The sequence below is a fragment of the Streptopelia decaocto genome, assembly GCF_964273445.1.
Source record: "Streptopelia decaocto genome assembly, chromosome: 12".
Taxonomy (NCBI): domain Eukaryota; kingdom Metazoa; phylum Chordata; class Aves; order Columbiformes; family Columbidae; genus Streptopelia; species Streptopelia decaocto.
The window spans coordinates 18,795,064-18,813,574 of record NC_138667.1 but is presented as its reverse complement, the minus strand read 5'-3'; positions in this window follow the sequence as shown (position 1 = coordinate 18,813,574).

Sequence of the window (18,511 nt, the reverse complement as noted above, 5' to 3'; positions counted from 1 at the left end):
ACCAGGAATCCATATTGATAAGGGGAAGGGCATTGTATGCGTCAGGTGGTCTGTAAACCCTGCAGTACCAACCAACGGGGAACAGGAGGGAAACTGTGGCCGGGATTTTGGGGGGATATAAGCAGGGGCTTTTTACCCTGTTATATGTGCCGACCTTTAGGTAGAACACCCCGTCTTGCAAAATCGTTATTAAAATATGCTTTGCTGAGAGATCTTGCCTGGGCCTATTATATTTTCAAAATAATTGTTTCCTCCACCAAACGCACCACACTCATGTTGTGACTGTTTGCAGTCACGTTCCCATGCGTATCTTGTGGGTGGTGTTCAACCCACTCATTCACACGCCCAAGCCCAACATTCACACATCATACATACAGGGGCGGTTTTCTGGCCCGAGATACCGTTCTCACTGGCCCGGGCTATCACTCCTTACACTCATGCTTCTCTATAACCTGTCCAAGGCCCTTTAGCTGGACTGCACATCCTGCTGTTCCCACCGACACCAGCCCCGCCGAGGCAGCGCAAATCCAGTCACCCTGCGGAAGCCACTGACCGACTGCTGGTTTTGCCTTCCGATGTTGGTTTTAGGGAAAAAGGATAAGATCAGCAGCTTTCCCGAACAACATCTGCTTTCTTTCAGGGTGGCCTTATGCCACAGACTCCAAGCACCAGGACCTTCGCTTTTTGTGTGTCATCACTGTGGCTATTGAGGAACCACGGGGGTCATAGAATCACAGAATCATTTTGGTTGGAAAAGCCCCTCAGGATCATCGAGTCCAACCATAACCCACCCCTGGCACTGCCCCATGTCCTGAGAACCTCATGTCCGTCTGTCCAGCCCTCCAGGGATGGTGACTCCAGCACTGCCCTGGGCAGCCTGTTCCAATGCCCCACAGCCCTTGGGGGAAGAAATTGTTCCAATATCCGTATTCGCAAGGTTCATGAGATGCTGTTGGCCTCACAACCCTTCCCTGCCACGGGCTGCTTCAGCACCCCCTTGTTTTTCACACGTTTTGGGGGAGGTAGTGAAGTTTCAGGTAAACACACGGGTGTTAATTCACAGCTCTGTCACCCAGTGTCCGCAGACAGTGCTGAGGGAGAGGTGAGAAAATGAGAGCACAGGGCACAGGTACCGAGTCCCCTCTGCCTCGTTAGCTTGCAGCGCCATGCTGATTAAAACCAGCTGCCAAAGCATTTCTCACCATTGCCCTGGCCGGTGACCGAGTGGTGGCACTGCGGAAATGACAGCAAGCCACAGCCATGGGCCGAGCAGCCCTCCTCCCCGCCAGGTCTGCACTGTGTGCCGGGCAGCGGCCAAAATAACCCCCGCCAGCCCCAAAATTAAACCCACGGTGTTGAATGAGCCAGTGAAGGATGCTCGGTGACAGCAAGGAAGAGCTGACGGCACGGTGTGAGGTGACCGGTGGGATGCCGTGCGCCTGCCCTGACCCCAGGGCTGGCATCCCCTCACCCATGCACCGAGCCAGCACCCGCAAAGATCCTGGAGACAGGAGAGAGACTGTAAGCAAATCCCAGCTTTAATTTCCAGTAAACAGAGTGTTTTCAGTCTTTTCAGGTTCAGCATAAGCACCTCAATACCAAGACCCAGAAGCAAAGCCCATCACGAGCGCTCCACAGATTTATTGGTGTTTAACACCGTGATTTTTTGGGCAGCTACGTGATGTCTGGCAAGATGGAGCTCCTGGCCCTGGACACAAGGCAGCGCTGCCACTGCCCCCAGCTCAGTTCGGGCTCAGCCACCCGGCTCTGCCCAAACCTGCCGAGGTTCCTGCAGCGGGGCAGGCGAGCTGGATCTGCAGGGAACCATCACCTCGCCAACGGAACAGGCTCAGGCAGGATCTGTCAGCAAAGCATATTTTACTAACGATTTTGCAAAAAGGGGTGTTCTACCTAATGGTAAGCACACAAAACAGGGCAGGAAGCCCTTGGCTACTTCCCCCCCCAATCTCAGCCGCAAATTCCCTCACCTGCTCCCCACTAGCTGGTACTGCAGGGTTTACAGACCACCCGATGCCTGCCTCAGTTTACCCATCTCATTCTTCTAATTCTAACTCCTCCCTCCCCTTATCGATTTATCTAAAAATATGGATTCCTGGCTCTCTAGCTACCTTTCTCCCTAGCTTAACTTTTCAAATACGGTAATCATTTTGCATTTGGGGCTTAGTTCAAAGAGGCTTTGTTCCACATTCAAGATTCACAGTCAGATGTCTCTCAGTCCTTCCCCACTGGGGTCAGGTCCCCAGTTGTAAAAGCAACTTTCCTCCTTCAATGGCTCCCTACAGACCCAGTCCTTCCCTTTGTTTCTGCCCAGTGAAACGGCACCAAGGGGATGCTCCGCCGTCCCTCCGAGGGCACGGTGAGCCTTGTCTTTCAGGCACAGCAGAAAGAGCAAGAAAACCCCTCCAGCAGCCAAGCCCCAGGCTGGCAGCGGGGCAGGGCTGCACCCCCGGGGCTTGCACCCCAAGAACCAAACACGGGCCAGGGCAGTGGAGCTTCTCCCCACCTCAGAGCCCGTGAGAGCCCCAGGCGGCTTGCGAAGCCCTGCTGAGCGCTTGGTCCATCCCAAAGCAACACCAGCCTAATCCCGCCGTCTGACACCGCTCGCACATCAAAGAGAATAAAAAACACGTTCCGCATGAAGATTTTGCATTTTGAGTGCTCCTGTTTGATCTGGTGGGGTGGAGTTTTCTTTTCAAAGGTATTGGAGAAGATGGGTGTGAGAGTAATGTAGGGCTAGGAGTAATTTTTCATCAATGTACTTAAAGACAATCACAGCACTAGGAGGGACGCCTAATTGTGGAGTTGTGTAATTAGTTTTTATGTCACTGCAATTATTCTGTTGGCTACATATAAAGAACATGGCAAAATGCAGCACTTAATTTTAAATCAAGACTTGATTCTCTTTTAGTAGGTAATTGATGTTGATCACATCACTTAGCAGCGACTATAAAATGTGCTATTTAGACTGTAAAAGGAAGGAGAAAAGGCCTAAGCAGATAGGTAATTGATGGATCACAGGCTGCTTTGGTGGGAGGCAGCGTGAATCCATCAGACTCCACTTGTCTTTGTTTCCAGCCCCTTCTGGGCATCATTCGTAGCCCAGAGCGCTAACAAACATGGAGCTGCTGATCCCCGGACAGCAGCAGCAACAGGTGAATTTGCACTTAATGAGGTTTATTTATTCCTTGTGCTTAAATACCTCATTTTAAGGGCAAGCTTTGCTCCAAGTGGCTTGGCTTTGAGTGCAGGGTGGGATTCGGGGCTGGAGGAGAGATGCTGCAGTCACTGTAGGGATGGAGCTGGGGGCCACAGGGTGACTCTTAGGCCATCAGAAATTCAGATTTTCCTTAGGAAAAGGCATGTGGGTTAGTTTGTGAGCTGTCTCCTCTCCTCAGGCCTGCACGGCTTCTCCAGCAGCTCAGCCGCGGCAACGTGTCCCGGATTTGGGCAGAAAGGGAATTACCCGGCTGGTGCCAAATACCCCCATGCACACGATGGGACATTGAGTTTAAGTCCAAAAGCAAAACCAAATACCAAGGTGCCATTGCTGTGAAGCCTCACGGTGCTGCCCCTTCCCACTTAACTGTTAATTTTTGCTGTTTTTTTCACGCTAAAGTACCTGCAAGAAGTTTGGTTTGGGGGACAGCCCAGAGGGAAGGCAGGTCAAGAGAGAGGTTCTCCTGCCCCTCTGCTCTGCCCTGGGGAGACCACACCTGGAATATTGTGTCCAGTTGTGGCCCCTCAGTTCCAGCAGGACAGGGAACTGCTGGAGAGAGTCCAGCGCAGCCACCAAGATGCTGCAGGGAGTGGAGCATCTCCCGTGTGAGGAAAGGCTGAGGGAGCTGGGGCTCTGGAGCTGGACAAGAGGAGACTGAGGGGGGACTCATTCCTGGGGGTCAATATGGAAAGGGGGAGTGTCAGGAGGATGGAGCCAGGCTCTTCTGGTGACAACCAGTGACAGGACAAGGGGCAATGGGTGCAAACTGGAACACAGGAGGTTCCACTTAAACATGAGAAGAAACTTGTTCCCAGTGAGGGTGTCAGAGCCTGGCCCAGGCTGCCCAGGGGGTTGTGGAGTCTCCTTCTGTGCAGACATTCCAACCCGCCTGGACACCTTCCTGTGTAACCTCATCTGGGTGTTCCTGCTCCATGGGGGGATTGCACTGGATGAGCTTTCCAGGTCCCTTCAACCCCTGACATTCTGGGATTCTGTGAGATGCTGTTCAATGCAGACTGAGGCGCAGGCACCCACAGGCACCAGCACCTTCCCGTTCCCCCACACTGGGCTCTCCCCTGTCACCAGGAGGGTCTGATTGCCCTTTTCCCCTGGCAGGACACCAGGACCGCGTCACCTGCGAGGTGTTGTTCTCCCAGAGACCAAGCAAACCCCACAGGCTGTTGGGTGCTCCTCAGGGTGAGTTTCCAGGCGGCAGCGCTGGGTTTTGCCCTCCACGTGTGCCCCAAAATAGATGGGTTTGTGTCCGGCCAGTCCCTGGGAAGACAGTCCTACCAGGATTTTCCCCTGCTGTCTTTCCTTCCTCTCAACCTTTTGTGTCGTGCTGTAGCTCCAAAAGGTTCTATGAAATCCAGGCTCCAGCATGTGCAACAGGTTAACAAGCTGCAGCTCCACCGCCGTGCCGCATCCCCGCCCAGCCTGCCCCGGCCATGGAGCTGCCGGCAGCCGCTTTCCATACGGAGACGGTGAAACGCGTCTTCACAACCAACGAGTGAGTCGCGACCCAGGCTGAGTTCAGAGCAGGTGAGTTTTGCAGCGTGTGTGCATCCAGAGAGGAGATAAGTGAACCGCAGGCTTGAGATGCTGTCCCAGGGGCACCCCAGAAATCAGTTTGGGCAGGCGATGAGCTCAACACAGACTTTGTTCTGACCAGAACTGTTCAGCAGAAAAATACAAATAGAGTTTATTCAAAATCAGTCAGCACTCTGGCAACATTTAATAACCCACAGGTTGGATGTCCCAGTTGGGGATATTCTCACCGCACCAGCACACCAGGATGATGATCCCCAGCCGCATTCACTCACATGAAGAGGGCTCTGTCACTCGGGGGGACCCGGCAGAAATAATCGCCTGCCCGGGGGGACACGGGCTCACTCACGGATAAATCCAGCAGAAATCCCTCCCCAAGGAGCAGGTGAGGGCTCCGTCCTGGGAAGTCTCCTCAGCCGGTCCCTGGTGTCAGGGGAGGCTCCGATCACAGTCCCGCTGCTCCCAGACCCCTCCAAGGGGGAGGTGACCATTAGGGGATGTGACAGTCACACTGACCGAGGTGTGCAGGTGAGGACAGGGACACTGGGGGACAAAAGGTGCTAAAGAACCACCAGCTGCCCTGTTGACAGGTCCAGAGCTCATGGGGTGTCTGCAGCTGCCACAAATGGGGTGGGTTCATCCCCAAAGGGTTGCCCCACTTGCTTTGAAAAATGCTTTTTCTCACTCATTTTATGTGCTGGGACACAGGGGCTTTCGCAGGACCAGCTCTGTCACATCAGCATCAGCCTCTGCAAATTGCCACAAGGATCAGATGGGTCCTGCCCGCAGCCTCTCATCACCACCGGCCCAAATACTAGTGCATTCACCATCAAGAAGAATTAAAAATTACTAATCCGAGGGCTTTTATCATCAATTGTTAGAGGCTCCGGAGCAGTAAATGGGATGTGATGAGCCAAGGGGCTATTCCCGCTCATGGGATGCTCTGCCCACGGGGCCGGGGTGAGGCGCGAGGTTCAGAATCCCAGCGGGTTCTTCTCCATCTCCCAAGGCTCTTCTCCCTCTCCAACACCCCCACCACACAGCTCGACTCTCCTGGGATCCCGGCAGCTCCAGCCGGGGCAGCGAGGGTGGATCTGCCTCATTTCCAGAGCCCGGCAATGCCACATGACGCCAGCATTTCATTACGGGTTATTAACAACACCCTTCATCACAGCCACGTGGTTTGCCGCACACAGGCTGCCCACCGGGCTTCCCCTGCTCCTGTTGGATATCAGGTTTGGATTAAATTAGATAATGTGGCAACGGTGATCAATTTAAACGTGCTTTCCTATGAAGGCACGCACAAATTATTTAGAAGAAGAGAGAAAGAAGATGAAGAAGGGAAGGGAAGGGAAGGGAAGGGAAGGGAAGGGAAGGGAAGGGAAGGGAAGGGAAGGGAAGGGAAGGGAAGGGAAGGGAAGGGAAGGGAAGGGAAGGGAAGGGAAGGGAAGGGAAGGGAAGGGAAGGGAAGGGAAGGGAAGGGAAGGGAAGGGAAGGGAAGGGAAGGGAAGGGAAGGGAAGGGAAGGGAATAAAGCCCATAACAAGAGCAGAGAGACCTGGTGGGTACATAACGGGTGTGAAGGGAACACGGAGTTTTTAATGCCAGCAGCTCGGCTGTGACCCGTGGGCAGCAGCGTCCCAGGGATCCTTTCCAGAATCAGTCACCTCTAGTGACCTCAGCGGGAGCTTTTCCAGGCACTCACACAGCACAGCACGCACCGTTCCACAGGCACAGGGACAATTAATAAAACACATAAGGCGGAAACAAGGAGACAGTAAATCTCAGCGATGTCACACACTTGAAGGAGAGGGGACGGTTATGAGCTGTTACTCCCTGCAAAAATGGGCTTTAAATCACCATCCATCACAACACCCGGCGCTGGATGCTCTGAAGTTGTCAGCAAAGGCTTCGCAACTCCTTCGCACTGCAGTGCGAGCGAGCCCCATGCACCTTACCTGGAGATACTCACTGCTCGGCAGCACCCACGTTCTGCTGCTGCTCACTGTGCCTACCAGCACCCAGGGAGAAAACAGCCCCGTAAAACACCAAAGAGACCAAACACAGGGATTTTTGGGGGTCTCAGCTCGGTACCCCCGTAACGACCAGGCTGCGGTGTTTGGGAAAACAGCTGGGCACATCTGCGGCAGGGAGCACAGGGAGCTCCAGAACAAGGACCCTCTGCCCTGTCCATCCCCGCAGCACAGCTGGGTGCAGGAAACAATTATTTTGCAAACATAACAGGCTCAGGTGGGATCTCTCAGCAAAGCAATTTTTTTAATAACAATATTGCAACACCAGGTGTTGTACCTAAATGTCGGCACACATAATAGGGCAAAAAGCCCCCAAAATCCCAGCCGCAGTTTCCCTCCCATGTTCCCCATTGGTTGGTACTGCAGGGTTTACAGACCACCCGACGCATACAATGCCCTTCCCCTTATCAATCTATTTAAGATATGGATTCCTGGTACTTTGGCTACACTTCCCTCTAAATTAATTTGTAAATACAGGTGTCAGTATGTATACAGGTGTCAGTATATATTCCGGGAAGAGACTGTGTTTTACATTAAGGATCCACAGTCCGATGTCTCTCCGTCCTTCCCCCCGTTGGGCTCAGGTGCCAGCTCCTCGGTTATGTAAAAACAACCGTTCGTCGTTAAACGTTCCTTACGTGGGAAATGCAGATGTTACGGAGCAGCAGCTGAGAACCCTGTTACCGCTGCAAACCCTCGAGGCTGCCAGTCCCGCAGCTGCGCTGCCGCTTGCCAACGCTGTTGCATTTCCTCAGCTTTCCGTCAGATTCCTCATGCATCTGAACTGCGAAGATGAGTATGGAAACAGAGCAGCATTTCCAGCCCCTCTCCTGTGTATCGATCAGCCATGCGGGCAGAGACGGGTCTGCCCACGACTCGGTCGGGAGAAGCGTTTGGGGAAACTGGGTGATAAACTGGCTGATAAGTTCCAAGAACTCATAACTGGCAAAAGCAAGAATTTGTGAATCGGACCAAGGTGTCACCTCAGGGCTGTGAGATTTCCAGCTTTGAGAAGGATAAAATCTGTAACAAGTGTGGCGTTCCCCACAGAAAGCTCATCACAGCATTACATCTGAGAGCTAATGCCTACACCACAAGAGAATTTTTGGCAAGGGGCAGACACGGGACTCCAGTTAAAATGTGTCAGCATCGTCAGGCAGAGGATGAGACTTGCTCACGTCATCAGATACCGCCCTGTGGTACAAGACATGGGGATTAAGAGACAAACCCAGCTCTGTGAACGGTTGGTGGACGAACCCAGAACCAAAAAGCTGCTGAAAGATGAGCAAAATGACCTATATAAACTGGACCTCGTGTTTGTGAAAGGAGATGAGGCCCTCGGATGGACATCACAGAGCAAACCAGCATCTCCAGCAGGCAAAGCAGCACAGAAATTGCAGAAATATCAACGCGTTCAAGGCCAAGTTCAAGAACTGACAAATGCCACCATTATGAAATTTATGGGATTCCCATTAGGTGGGATCAGGGCAATTATGAGTTGCTAAATGAACTGGGACTCTCCAGTTCCCAACAGGAAGAAGTTGTTCACCGGCTATTGAATCAGGCATTATTTACTTCGGTTGATATTGTACCTATATTTGCTAGTCAAGCATGGACTATTTGAGGATCTTAAGGAATAATGAATTGTAATTGTGTGACTAAAGAATTGCAAATAAATTGATTCTTTCTATCTATCTGTCCCTCCTCCCACGCCGGGTGCTCCATGATCCTGCGGTATCGATAGCACACAGAGACAACAAGGGACTCGGAGTCAGGACATGTTGTTTTACCAGCTAAAATACAATAATTACCAGCCTTTACCTGGGAGGATGGGCTGCATTTACTTCACCTGGAAAAGGAATACATATAATTCAATAAACAGCCAAACACCTCATCATCTAATTAGCGACGTGCGAGAATGATGAACGAGATTCCCACTGTCACTACAGGCTCAGTGGAATCAGTGCAGAAAGACCCTGTTGAGCTTGACTTAGTCTGGTGCTGTGAAGACACTAAAGCAGCGTAGAATAATATCTATTCTATAACATCTACAAGCCCAGCCGCCTTCCTGAAGTTCTTACCTGCTTTTCTCACGGGAGGAAAAGAGGAAACATTAGTATGCGGCTTCTTCGTTGAGAAATCGATGTGCTCTCAACTCACTGTGAAGTTCCCTGACTGTTAGAGATGCTGCACTGGTAAAACCTAATCCTCTGAGGGGAACAAAGCAAGCAAAATAAATTCCAGCGACTAGGCAAGGCTAAAATGTTGCAGAGGGCTAAACTGCGGGTGCTGGAGCTGGGCTGGGAGCCCCAGAGCAGAGGGAGCTGGGGGTGGATTCAGTCCAGCTGTTCATCACCCTGCTAAGAATCAGCCGTCATTGTTCATTCCAATTAAAGCTGTTGGGAAAAAAAAAACGTAATCAAGAGTTTAAATTAAAAAAAATAAAAAGAGACATTTCAGCTAAATTTGGGATTTTACAAAAGGGGGTAAATGTTGAAAATTTTGAAACAGCTCATTTCAGCATTTTCAGGATGGGAAGGGATATATTTTTGTTGTGTTTTATCTTACAGTCTGAAGAGCAAAAATAGTTTTCAAATCAAAGAAAAAATGATATTTTTAGGCTTTCTCTTTAAAAAACCCTATCTGGGGGTTTCTGTCCTAATTAAAAATGACTTTTTTTAATGGAATTGGCTGTTTCTAGCCAGCTGTGCTCTACACTGCTGGGCTGGTGCTTTCCTCCGTGTGTCCACCCCCCTGCAGCCACCGACCCAGCCCAGGACACAGGGCCTGCGCTCACACCACCCGCTAAAGCCCCGGGGGGCTCCGGTCCGGCTTTACAAGACCTCACACAGCTATTATGTTAATTAGCAAAGTATGATTGAGAGTAACTAGAGACCCTGAACAGCCCACTCGTGCTCAAGTCAGTGCCGCACAAGCCACCTCCGCGTTGTGAGCCCTGGTCACTCGTCCCACTGCTTCCCCGCTGAAAAGGGACCTGGTGGAGCACTGAAAGGACCACGATCTGCTTTGGTTTGTCTCCCCGAGTATGTAAATTCCTAAAATAAGGGTCCGGGGGAGAGGAGCAAGTTGCGATGCCCATGCTTGGGGTCAAGGTGGCTACTTTGCTACTTGTAAAAGGAGGCTGAGGGGAGAACTTAGCGCTGTCTACAACTACCTGAAAGGAGGTTGGAGCTCGGAGGGGGTTGGTCTCTTCTCCCAAGGAACAAGCGGAAATGGCCTCAAGTTGCACCAGGGGAGGTTGAGGTTGGATGTGGGGAACAATTTCTTCCCCAAAGGGCTGTGGGGCATTGGAACAGGCTGCCCAGGGCAGTGCTGGAGTCACCAGCCCTGGAGGGTTGGACAGACGGACATGAGGTTCTCAGGACATGGGGCAGTGCTAGGGGTGGGTTATGGCTGGACTCCATGATCCTGAGGGTCTCTTCCAACTGAAATGATTCTGTGACCCTACGGCTCAACAATGCAGATCCCAGGGGTGGCCGGTGTCCCGGAGGATCCCCCGCCACAGGACTAGTAGATCCCATTTATCAGGCTGAGGACGCGGCTCAGGATCTGTGTGGTGAAAGGCACTGAGTAACAGAGATTGCAGTTTGCCATGTCTCCTGGGTGGGAGAGAAAAACAGGGGTTGAATAGGAGCTGGAAGGGGCCACCAGGGAAGGGACGTGGCCAGGAGCTGAGCAGGATGGGAGGGAAGGGAGCAGAGCTCCAGGGCTTGGCCAGGCACCAAAGGGAAAAAGACATCCCTCTGCAGCACTTTCAGGGGAAAACACAGGGAACCACACAGGCTCCTTGGGCTGCCCAAGTACATTTTAAACGACAAAAGGCAGGGAGATGAATCCAGGCAGGCCTGGAAGAAAAGCCTGATTTGGTGTCTATATTTTTTGATTGCTCTTTGCTCTGGGCCAAGGGAGAACACTGTGCAGTGAACAGCCTGACCAGCATTTCATAGCACTGCTTGAGGGGACATATCCAGCCCCCGGGACAGCTCAGCAGCACATCTTGTCCCAGCACCAGGCAGAGCTGTCACCCCAGGGGACAGCAGAGCCACCCATGGATCAGGACAGACAAGCAGGAAGCCCTGGTGGGACGCTGCAGGGCCCTGCAGGGAAGGAGCTGCAGTCAGGTCTCACAGTATCATGGAATGTCAGGGGTTGGAAGGGCCCTGGAAAGCTCATCCAGTGCAATCCCCCCATGGAGCAGGAACACCCAGATGAGGTTACACAGGAAGGTGTCCAGGCGGGTTGGAATGTCTGCACAGAAGGAGACTCCACAACCTCCCTGGGCAGCCTGGGCCAGGCTCTGCCACCCTCACCCCCAACAAGTTTCTTCTCCTCTTTCAGTGGAACCTCCTGTGCTCCAGTTTGCACCCATTGCCCCTTGTCCTGTCACTGGTTGTCACCAGAAGAGCCTGGCTCCATCCTCCTGACACTCCCCCTTTCCATCTTGATCCCCAGGAATGAGTCCCCCCTCAGTCTCCTCTTGTCCAGCTCCAGAGCCCCAGCTCCCTCAGCCTTTCCTCACACGGGAGATGCTCCACTCCCTGCAGCATCTTGGTGGCTGCGCTGGACTCTCTGCAGCAGTTCCCTGTCCTGCTGGAACTGAGGGGCCACAACTGGACACAATATTCCAGGTGTGGTCTCCCCAGGGCAGAGCAGAGGGGCAGGAGAACCTCTTGTCTCAGATGCTTCTTGCAGGAAGGGACTGGTGGGTGAAGCCTGGAGCAACCAGCAGCAAACCCCACGTGAAGCCAGCCATGCGTCTTCTCCTCCTGACACAGCCACTGAGCACCACGGCAAAACCACCTCCTCCCTCCAGCCCCCCAGCAGCTCCATGGGGAGGAGGCTCAGCCTGAAGACTGACAGGTTTTGTACTTTCTTGCAAGAAGGTGATGGGCCCAGCAAGGACCAGGAGGGTCTGCAGCTCCCCAGGGGAAGCCACAATGACCCCAGCAGAGCTGTCATCCTCACCAGCAAGCAGAGTCCCACCAGCTCTGGGCACAACTGGGGGCTGTTTACCAGGTCCACCAGCAGCTCCAGGTCCAGAGCCCACCCAGGAGCAAGAGGAGATGAGCCAAGGACAGGGCTGGAGGCACAGCTACAACATGGATCCAAAGCCCATCTAGAAAAGAGGGACAGCGACACAGCTACAACGTAAAATCATATAATCATTTTGCTTGGAAAAGACATTCAAGGCCATTGACTCCTACCATTAACTCTGCCAAGGCAACATCTAAACTGTGTCCTGAGAACCTCATGTCCGTCTGTCCAACCCTCCAGGGATGGTGACTCCAGCACTGCCCTGGGCAGCCTGTTCCAATGCCCCACAGCCCTTGGGGGAAGAAATTGTTCCCCACATCCAACCTCAACCTCCCCTGGCGCAACTTGAGGCCGTTTCCTCTGCTCCTGGCGCTTGTTCCTGGGGAGCAGAGCCCGACCCCCCTGGCTCCAAGCTCCTTTCAGGCAGTTCAGAGCTCAGAAGGTCTCCCCTCAGCTCCTGTTCTCCAGCTGAACCCCCCAGGTCCCTCAGCCGCTTCCATCACACTTGTGCTCCAGCCCCTCACCAGCTCCGTTCCCTTCTCTCCACTTGCTCCAGCACCTCAAGGCCTTTCTTGGAGTGAAGGGCCCAAAACTGACCCCAGGATTTGAGATTTGGCCTCCCCAGCACATGGGGATGATCACTTGTCTGGATGTCCAAGAGTCCAGTCAGGAGCTGGGCACTCCTGCAGTATTGTTTATAGAAGACACAAAGCTTCAGGTCTGAGCTTAAATGGGGCTCCTGACCTATGGCTGTGGGGCTGTCAGGTGAGGCTGGTCAGGGCCATTAAGGGCTGTTGGTCCTTTGGGGCTGATCTGAGCTCTATATAACCTCAGCAAGCAGGGCTGCCCAGCAGTGGTGGTGGTCTGGGCAGAGCAGTTGCTCTGGTGGTGGCAAAGAGGGCTGGAGGAGAATAGAACAGTCCTGTCCAGGTCAAGGCTGGTGCCCTCTCTTGAGGTGATGGGGCAGCATGTGGGTCTGGAGTTTCCTCACCAGAGGGGCCAAGTGGAGCTGTGACTATGGGGGGCACAGAGGAGATAACACACCCCACTGGGGCTTTATGTGCCTAACTCAAAATAAACTTCATTTTTTTTAAAAAACATAGTAAAGGAGAGTGATTTTTCTCTTCTTGATATTATTTTATAGCTGCGATTTGTTGAAAGACTTATCACTCTCCCAAATCACTCTTGGGCAAACAAAAGACAGTTCTACGTTTGACAGTGCTTTGCTACAAAACGAGCCGGGTGTGTTTCAGCCCTGGTTTGCCCTTAGCTCCCTTTAGCCACATCTTCAACCACTTCAGTGCTCGCTCTGATTAGCAGCGGCTCCCCGGGGGCAGAGGAGGCCCTGGGAGAGCCGGAGGTGCTGCAGGTCAAGATTAAAGCGCCCTGCGTGCCATTAACTGTCAAAACTGCAACGGGCTTGAATCAGCGCAGTGAGGCGGCTCGGGGGCCGCAGTGGTGACGGCCGCGGCGCTTCGTTCCGTGTGCTCAAACAGCCCTGGCGTTCGGGGACGTGATCGAAAGCGAGTGTCGGGGCTGAGACCTGGCGGAGCTCAGCACACAGGTGAGTCCACCGCGTCCGTGGGGTTGGATGCCCCGGCTCTGGGAGAGGTGCCAGGCAGCAGCGGAGCTGGCTCAGCTTCTAAGGCTGTAATGCCATCTTGTGATGGCAGCTGGGACGCGGGCATTGCAGGGTCCCCTCTGGTGTCACACGGAACGTGTGGCTCTGGTTCAGATGGGCAGAAAGCCCAGAAGCACCCCAGTTTAGCAAGTCAGGGGCTAAGAGAAAATGTGCCTCTAATAGTAAAATCCCTATTCTTGCTTTGAGAGAGTGAAAATGATCCATTCTAATAACATTTTTCTCTCCACTTCAATTATCTGGCTACAAAAGCAATTTCTTCCGTGCTGAAGAACCCGACTTGTGTCCCTCCTTGGGTGCTGAGGGCTAATTTTGCTTCTCAGCATGGAAGGACATCTGGTTCCAAGCGCCACATCCAAGCAGTGCAGGTACTTTTCTTCCTGCATTGAAGCTGGAAAGCTCAGCAAGATCAAAAAGCATCCACACCAACTTCGGTGCTGAGATGCACACATGGAGAACCAGTGGAGAAACCAAATTTGTCACTGGGAGATGCAGCTACACCTTCCCCAGCCTCCAGCAGATGTCTTGACATCCAGGAGAAGACCCCTACTCACTGAGCACATGTAGAAGAATTTATGTTTGCTGTACCTTTTAAATCAAGGCGACAAAAGTTTGGAGCAATAGGCTTTGGGTAGGCATAAATATGTACATGATGTTACGAGTGGTTAAAAGCTGAAATGTATAAATACGTAAGCCAGCCTGCTTCTGGTGTGCCAGCTTTGCGAAAAACCACCCAGCACCCTTTTCTGTGCAGAACTGTAAATAAAGCAAATCCTTGACCCTGTGTGTGAATTGGTGTCTGCAGGGTAACGATCCCACCTTTGGGACAACAGCAGCTGATGTCAGAAAACATCACGTTGTTTTTTGATACTGAGATCTCTGCTTGGCCTGTTGTTCATAGAATTCCAGGATCATTCTGGTTGGAAAAGCCCCTCAGGATCATCGAGTCCAACCATAACCCACCCCTGGCACTGCCCCATGTCCTGAGAACCTCATCTCCATCTGTCCAGCCCTCCAGGGATGGTGACTCCAGCACTGCCCTGGGCAGCCTGTTCCAATGCCCCACAGCCCTTTGGGGAAGAAATTGTTCCCACATCCAACCTCAACCTCCCCTGGCGCAACTTGAGGCCGTTTCCTCTGCTCCTGGCGCTTGTTCCTGGGGAGCAGAGCCCGACCCCCCCGGCTCCAAGCTCCTTTCAGGCAGTTCAGAGATCAGAAGGTCTCCCCTCAGCTCCTGTTCTCCAGCTGAACCCCCCAGGTCCCTCAGCTGCTCCCATCACCCCCTTTATTAAACTTGCATCTTTGATCTGGTTTCTTATAGCAGAAAAAAAACTAAGAGAATCAGCAGCATGAGGAAGGCAAGCAAGAGCAAACTTCTAACCAGCTTAAAAATTTAGTATTGCGAGAAAGACTCAGTAAACACAGTAATAAGCATCACTATTGCAACTTCAAAAAGTATTACGCTAATACAGAAATGGGATTTTAGAAAGGTTATACAGGAAGTTCATCTTAGCTTGGTGGAAGTCAAACACATCCTCCTTTCCTCCTGCAACTGCAGTGCTGGGCACCGGAGGGACTGAGGGACTTTGTTTCAAGCCAGATTAGAGACGTAAATTCGCAGAAAGCGAAAGGCCAGCCAGCGGCAGACGAGCTCCTCTGGTCTAGACACAGCCTGGCTCGAACTCCCCACATCCCACACAGCCCCGCGGTTTGTGCTCAAAGCAACTCGACAAGCTCCAAGTTTAACCCCCTGTCGAGTAAATGCTCAGTTACAGAATAAAGGAGGGATCACAGGCGAGAGATTTTGCTCCCATAAATTAGCAGGATTAATCAGGACGTGAACTGCTCTCTGCTGGCACAGCTCATCCGCTCCAGGGACCTGCAGCAGCACAGAGCTGTAATGCTGCAAAAACAAGTGTGATACACGGCTGTGTGGGTTGTCTAAATTCATATGATGTGAATTGATCTATAACATAGTCTTATATACATATAATAAGTTAGCTAGTCTGTTGTAAGAGTAGGCCTTGGTAACAGTGGGAATGCCCTGTAGTGGAAAAACCCGACGTGATGAAGCCAAGGACAAGAAACAAAGGACTCACAGTGAAAACCAGGTGTCTTCTCCTTGCAACAAAGTATATCCTATGATTATGAAGCTAGCAACTGTATATCTTATGACCATGAAATTAGCAACTATTAGCGATGAGAATGTAGCTTGTAAAATCTTCTCAGCCGAACTAACTTTGCAAAATGTAACTAATCAGTATGTAACACGTAAGCCTTAGACTATATAAATGTCTCGCCTCTGATCAATAAATTGGATATCTTGCTTGCATCAAGTCGTGTCCCCGTCTCTTAGTCGCGGCAAATGGTGACCCCGACGTGATAACGTGATGCGTGATCGTCTGTGACAGGATCGCAGGTCCATTAACCGCCTGCCTGGTGGCAGCCCAGGGCGAGGTGGCCGGCCGCGACATCCCGCAGCCGCAGAACTTGGGAACGAGCTGCTGAAAGGAAGCAGGACAAGCCGGCCGGCAAATCAATCCCTCCGTCTGGAACGAGAGGTGAGCCGCTGCGGGAAAGATGGGGAATCAGGAGAGTTCCCCCGAAAGAGACGTTTATGAGCACATGAAAACTCTGCTTAATAAGCAGGGAAAAGGAGCTCTTTCAGGACAAGATCTTAAATTAATCCTAAAATGGGTGCAAGTTACGGTCCCTACGGTGACTGCCTCCTTAATTTTTACGCTTGAACTTTGGGACAATATAGAGCAGAAAAAATGGGATAGAGTCAGCAATGGAAATCATGGGACTGCCTTAAAAGACCTTAAGGCTGAACGATCTGCTGCTGCTGGAATTTTTGCAGCGTTGCAGCCTGATAAGTATCTTGAAAGTTGCTGTGAAGTTTACCCGGCTTGTGTCTGTGATACCCTCCCTACTCCATCCCCTGCTGTACTGTCGGCGCCCCCGATGGCTCAGCAGTCCGGGGCGGGGGGAGGAAAAATGCCGAGCGGGTGGCCTCCTGTACCATCGTCCAGAGGATTGGAGTCGGACAACTTACTCAAAAACCCTGTGAAAGCTGAGAATGCTAAAGTCGTAAACGAGTGTACTATCAGTCCTTTTACCAATTTTACCAGTTTGCTTTTACTGTTTTTTAACCCTCTAACCCCTACGAAAGAGCAGAGGGAGTCACCGGATGAGAACTGGGCAAAGGAACTCTGTGAAAGGTAACAGCTATAGATCATCAGAGACACTAATTGAAACACCGTAATCAGGGTCCCAATGAGACTTACACGCAATTTATTGACCATCTTCAAGAGGCCATCAGTAAGCAGGTTGAAAACTTGGAAGCTGAGGAAGTATTGGTGTTTCAATTAGCAGTAGAGAATGCTAATGTTTGCTATCAACATGTTATTTGCGAGTTTTACAGTGCATATTGTGTGTTTCTGTGTATTGCCTCTCTGAAAATCGAGCGGCTTGTCAGGAATGTGAGTTAACTGTTTTCAAGCAGACCTGTGCGTTTTCCCCCCCCCCTTTCCCTTCTTCCCTCCCTCCCTCTTCTCAAGGTTTTTACTTGCAAGATGGGGTTAGGAATAATTGTTTTCAGCTGTGTTCCTAAAAAGATCAGTATTGCGAGGTGTTTTAAAACTTGGGAAAGCACTCGGAATTATAAGGAAGGAAGATCTTGTTAAATATTGAAATCAGTGTTTGCTGCTGTATGAGTTAAATGATTAGGGAAAGTGTCCGGAGGATAGAATCTTGTTGCAACTAATGTTGTTTTTGAGGCCAGCAGAGCGGGACAAAATGAATCCCTGCAAGAGATCATTAAATCATCTCAGACAGCTGAGAGACTTAACTGATAACACACAAGTCGCGAAACTTGTTAAAGTCTGCAAGGTTCTTTCCTCATTAACCTGTGTTCTTTGTGGGTATCTGTTTAAGTATGTTACAATTTCGATAGGTTTGTGCTATATAGTATGATAAGGTCGTACTCTGTTAAATCGTGAGAATCCGTTGACTCAAAATGTGCATTTTGTGATGGTTCGGAAGATCATGAGTGATTTGGTTCCTTGCTGCATGAATGTGATCGTAAAAATTTTGCGTGTAGTAGCTGTTGTTTTTCTCTCTAGCATGCTAGCTTTATTCCAATATCCAGACTTGCGCAACTCTGTGACAGGCTGTCTCTCATCTCGGTACACTAAATTTGGCTTTTTCATATGCACATCAAGTAAAGAATCCAGGTTTTGGATTAACAGTTATAGCGCACCAGATGAGACACTGAAAACAAAACAAAGCAAAAAGGAAGCCTTGCCCGGTTCAGCTCATTACGATGGCGGGGGGGCGAGTACTGATGGGCTCCGGCGCCGCTGACCTGTTTTGTCAGGGAGACCCAGAGGTACCTCCACCTGCCTGAGCAGTGAGCGGCTCAAAGGTGCAATGCAAAAATTGAGATATTGTCTTAAATTAGTGTGACTATAATCTATCTGCATATTTGACCTGGGTATTTGGTTTTCACATCTGAGCTCAGTATTTTGGTTTGCATATTCATATTTGGTACCAAAAGAATCTTTTCTGGGGAGATAATTACAAAATGGGAACCGGTTCCACTGCTAAAATTCCACCTTGCTCCCCCTTTAGGATGCATCCTTACACCTTGGAGCAATTGCTTATATTGTTAGAAAAGTATTTAAATTGTTAAAATGCTATGATAGATGTGAATTTAGAAGAGGTTGTATTTAAAAGTTGCTAGAATATTAACTGATTTAGATTTAGGAAAATAGAGTAATGGATTGAGGTTTATTATACTGGTTTATACTGTTTTTGACATGTCTAATTGTAAAAGGTAAATAGAGCTAAGGAATGTGTAACTGAGAAGTTTCCCAGAGCCTCCTTCTACATCACTGCGCTCACCCCAAGTAGTAGAGCAGTTACTGCAAGAGATTAACAATTATCTATGGGACATATTGTACCCTCTACAAGTCCCTGGAATTCACCTGTTTTTGTT